Raw genomic sequence first — 5000 nt, 5'->3', positions numbered from 1 at the left:
CACAACCAGACCAGGAGGTCCATGCGGAAAATACAATATCCCAGCCTTTCGACATCCACCATTGCGCAGACCAGGCACCAACACCCACACATGTCCTATACAACGGTGCACCCAACATCACAATAGTACCTCCTGTCACAGCGCACAAACAATGACATGAGTCAAAGACACAGGTCTCACACAAGCATAGAATTGGAGCGCCGCCTCTAATAAGCCAAAGGTGCATCCTGACGTGACAAATCTGATCATGTCACAAGCATTCACTTACTATAATCACTATCAACGAACCTGCCGCCCCCGCCCCCCCCCCCTACACCTTTCCTTACAACAACGTGTAACCTAACCTAACCTAACCTAACCTATGTTGTACCTTAACCTAACCTATGTTGTACCTTAACCTAACCTATGTTGTACCTTAACCTAACCCATGTTGTACCTTAACCTAACCCATGTTGTACCTTAACCTAACCCATGTTGTGCCTTAACCTAACCCATGTTGTGCCTTAACCTAACCCATGTTGTGCCTTAACGTAACCCATGTTGTGCCTTAACGTAACCCACGTTGTGCCTTAACCTAACCCACGTTGTGCCTTAACGTAACCCACGTTGTGCCTTAACGTAACCCACGTTGTGCCTTAACGTAACCCACGTTGTGCCTTAACGTAACCCACGTTGTGCCTTAACGTAACCCACGTTGTGCCTTAACGTAACCCACGTTGTGCCTTAACGTAACCCACGTTGTGCCTTAACGTAACCCACGTTGTGCCTTAACGTAACCCACGTTGTGCCTTAACGTAACCCACGTTGTGCCTTAACGTAACCCACGTTGTGCCTTAACGTAACCCACGTTGTGCCTTAACGTAACCCACGTTGTGCCTTAACGTAACCCACGTTGTGCCTTAACGTAACCCACGTTGTGCCTTAACCTAACCCACGTTGTGCCTTAACCTAACCCACGTTGTCCCCTAACCTAACCCACGTTGTCCCCTAACCTAACCCACGTTGTCCCCTAACCTAACCCATGTTGTCCCCTAACCTAACCCATGTTGTCCCCTAACCTAACCCATGTTGTCCCCTAACCTAACCCATGTTGTCCCCTAACCTAACCCATGTTGTCCCCTAACCTAACCCATGTTGTCCCCTAACCTAACCCATGTTGTCCCCTAACCTAACCCATGTTGTCCCCTAACCTAACCCATGTTGTGCCCTAACGTAACCCACGTTGTGCCCTAACGTAACCCACGTTGTGCCTTAACGTAACCCACGTTGTGCCTTAACGTAACCCACGTTGTGCCTTAACGTAACCCACGTTGTGCCTTAACGTAACCCACGTTGTGCCTTAACGTCACCCACGTTGTGCCTTAACGTAACCCACGTTGTGCCTTAACGTAACCCACGTTGTGCCTTAACGTAACCCACGTTGTCCGCTAACGTAACCCACGTTGTCGCCTAAACCTGCTCTGTAATTGTTATACGACTCGTTCAATTAGTGTAGTGTTGCCCACCCGCAACCCTCGCAATATAGTTCGCTACTCGCACTGCCCGCTCCCCTGTGTATCGCTTCATGTTAAACACCTTGCAAGTCTTGCTGACTTTCCACATGCTCCTGCTGTACACTGTTATGTGGATGGCAGCAGGACGTACATGCCGCCCCCCCCCCCCACCCCTCCCCACGTCCCCACCTTGCCCCCTGCCTTCGCAAGCTGGTTGGTGAGAAGTTTGCATGTTCAATGCCCTTCGCATGCGACGTACTCAGGCTACGTTGTGGTGCGGCCTGTGTCAACTGTCCGCTGATGTCGTACGCATAAACCACAATCTGTACTGCACATTCGTCCTTATGTACTGAATGATACATCGTGGCACATGTGTGACCGTACAACGACTGCGCCCAAAAACGGCGGACCATACAGTGCAAATATTGTGCACGCAGCTACGTGTCGTCTCCCTATGAGAGCTGGATTGCAGTGTGGTACGCCATAGAGACGTGTGGGAGGAACGGACGCCGTGGATGGCGATCAGCATGAGCTGTGTGTTGATGTATTCGGACCTAGTCGTCTCTCCTCAAACACCGTGATAGCATGGTGCACCGCGTTCCATATCTGCGACATGCTACAGAGGCCGGTTGACAGTCGTTCGAGCAATGGACATCGCATACGTACGGGGGCCACCTTCCACGTATTGTCTAGGCGTGCACATTTTGTTGCGTGTATGTGGGCAGACGTAGTGTGGCGTGACACCTGACACAGGCATGCAATAATCGTTGAAGTTGCTAATGGCGATGGACGCCTACGTTTGCTGGTGAAGTTACGCAAATGAAGAAATGGTAACCCGTTGTGGTGCGGTTGTTCTCGCTAGGGGTGAATCGGTGATGGCGACGATAGGTTGAGGTACTAACCGGTTGTTCCAGCGATACCCACCATGCCGATGAAACTGAACGGCATCTGGGTGTGAAGCGATACGCGGCGGTGGCTGGGTGGGACCGTCCCCGGCCGGTGAGGGGGCGCCTCCCGGCGTGCTGGCCGCGCGGTGCGTGGGCGCACGCGCTACAGCCGGCTGGTGGGGGCGGCCAGTGGCAGGCGCGCCGGCCGACGGACGCGGCAGGCGTCGCAGCTGCGCGCCGGCGCACCCTGCGCGCGGCGCCGTGCGGCCAAAGTAGGTCCTCGCGGGCCCGGTGCGAAGCGCGGTGGACATCTTCAGTGTGCTGGTCCGATTGAGGACTGTGTGCGTTGAGGATGCGCCGCCGCCCGGCGCTCGGCGCCGCGACGCCGTCTGCTGCTCGGTCGCCCCAGCGGTTCTCGCTGGTGGTTTGTATCGCAGCTGTGCGGATGTGTTGGCGCGTGCGCTGTGCTGGGAGAGTTCGCTTCGGCACCCAAGTGGGGCTTTTGTCCTTCTGTGGCGCTGGCGTTGGAGCTGCCGGTCACCGTAGGTGGCGCGTGTTGTCTCCCGCCGGCAATGCCACGACAGCACGCTCCCGGGCCTCTGTCGGCAGCGGCAAGCTCAGTTGGGAGCACGGGTGGTCGCACCGAAAGCGTCTACTCGCCTAACTCCGGGCGATTGCGCCTCTCTCGAACCCGACCAAGTACTTGGGACGGCGCTGCGCGCCGCCGGGACCTGAGAGGGTTTCGAGGTGTATTGTGCAGGGGAGCTCAGCCTCCTCCTGTTTGCAGAATGATTGAGCGGACGCTTGCGTGTTCGCGCGGGCCCCCGGGACACACTCCCGGGCGGCCGGCTGCTCAGCTCTAGTTGACGCAGCTCCCTGGTTGATCCTGCCAGTAGTCATATGCTTGTCTCAAAGATTAAGCCATGCATGTCTCAGTACAAGCCGCATTAAGGTGAAACCGCGAATGGCTCATTAAATCAGTTATGGTTCCTTAGATCGTACCCACGTTACTTGGATAACTGTGGTAATTCTAGAGCTAATACATGCAAACAGAGTCCCGACCAGAGATGGAAGGGACGCTTTTATTAGATCAAAACCAATCGGTCGGCTCGTCCGGTCCGTTTGCCTTGGTGACTCTGAATAACTTTGGGCTGATCGCACGGTCCTCGTACCGGCGACGCATCTTTCAAATGTCTGCCTTATCAACTGTCGATGGTAGGTTCTGCGCCTACCATGGTTGTAACGGGTAACGGGGAATCAGGGTTCGATTCCGGAGAGGGAGCCTGAGAAACGGCTACCACATCCAAGGAAGGCAGCAGGCGCGCAAATTACCCACTCCCGGCACGGGGAGGTAGTGACGAAAAATAACGATACGGGACTCGTCCGAGGCCCCGTAATCGGAATGAGTACACTTTAAATCCTTTAACGAGTATCTATTGGAGGGCAAGTCTGGTGCCAGCAGCCGCGGTAATTCCAGCTCCAATAGCGTATATTAAAGTTGTTGCGGTTAAAAAGCTCGTAGTTGGATTTGTGTCCCACGCTGTTGGTTCACCGCCCGTCGGTGTTTAACTGGCATGTATCGTGGGACGTCCTGCCGGTGGGGCGAGCCGAAGGCGTGCGACCGCCCCGTGCGTGCTCGTGCGTCCCGAGGCGGACCCCGTTGAAATCCTACCAGGGTGCTCTTTATTGAGTGTCTCGGTGGGCCGGCACGTTTACTTTGAACAAATTAGAGTGCTTAAAGCAGGCAAGCCCGCCTGAATACTGTGTGCATGGAATAATGGAATAGGACCTCGGTTCTATTTTGTTGGTTTTCGGAACCCGAGGTAATGATTAATAGGGACAGGCGGGGGCATTCGTATTGCGACGTTAGAGGTGAAATTCTTGGATCGTCGCAAGACGAACAGAAGCGAAAGCATTTGCCAAGTATGTTTTCATTAATCAAGAACGAAAGTTAGAGGTTCGAAGGCGATCAGATACCGCCCTAGTTCTAACCATAAACGATGCCAGCCAGCGATCCGCCGCAGTTCCTCCGATGACTCGGCGGGCAGCCTCCGGGAAACCAAAGCTTTTGGGTTCCGGGGGAAGTATGGTTGCAAAGCTGAAACTTAAAGGAATTGACGGAAGGGCACCACCAGGAGTGGAGCCTGCGGCTTAATTTGACTCAACACGGGAAACCTCACCAGGCCCGGACACCGGAAGGATTGACAGATTGATAGCTCTTTCTTGATTCGGTGGGTGGTGGTGCATGGCCGTTCTTAGTTGGTGGAGCGATTTGTCTGGTTAATTCCGATAACGAACGAGACTCTAGCCTGCTAACTAGTCGCGTGACATCCTTCGTGCTGTCAGCGATTACTTTTCTTCTTAGAGGGACAGGCGGCTTCTAGCCGCACGAGATTGAGCAATAACAGGTCTGTGATGCCCTTAGATGTTCTGGGCCGCACGCGCGCTACACTGAAGGAATCAGCGTGTCTTCCTAGGCCGAAAGGTCGGGGTAACCCGCTGAACCTCCTTCGTGCTAGGGATTGGGGCTTGCAATTCTTCCCCATGAACGAGGAATTCCCAGTAAGCGCGAGTCATAAGCTCGCGTTGATTACGTCCCTGCCCTTTGTACACACCGCCC

The 5000-nt window shown here is 54.4% G+C and overlaps 1 non-coding gene across 1 annotated transcript in view; it reads left to right on the top strand.

The window, feature by feature from the left end:
* The first annotated feature begins 3253 nt into the window (after positions 1–3253).
* The window catches only part of LOC124774241, a 1909-nt gene continuing 162 nt past the window's right edge, over positions 3254–5000 (top strand). Inside the window, exon 1 of the ribosomal RNA XR_007015230.1 lies at positions 3254–5000. This exon is cut by the window's right edge and continues 162 nt beyond it. This is a non-coding gene — a ribosomal RNA (small subunit ribosomal RNA).

Source organism: Schistocerca piceifrons, unplaced genomic scaffold, assembly GCF_021461385.2.
Source record: "Schistocerca piceifrons isolate TAMUIC-IGC-003096 unplaced genomic scaffold, iqSchPice1.1 HiC_scaffold_961, whole genome shotgun sequence".
Classification (NCBI taxonomy): Eukaryota; Metazoa; Arthropoda; class Insecta; order Orthoptera; family Acrididae; genus Schistocerca; species Schistocerca piceifrons.
This window is presented reverse-complemented; position numbering and strand designations above follow the sequence as displayed.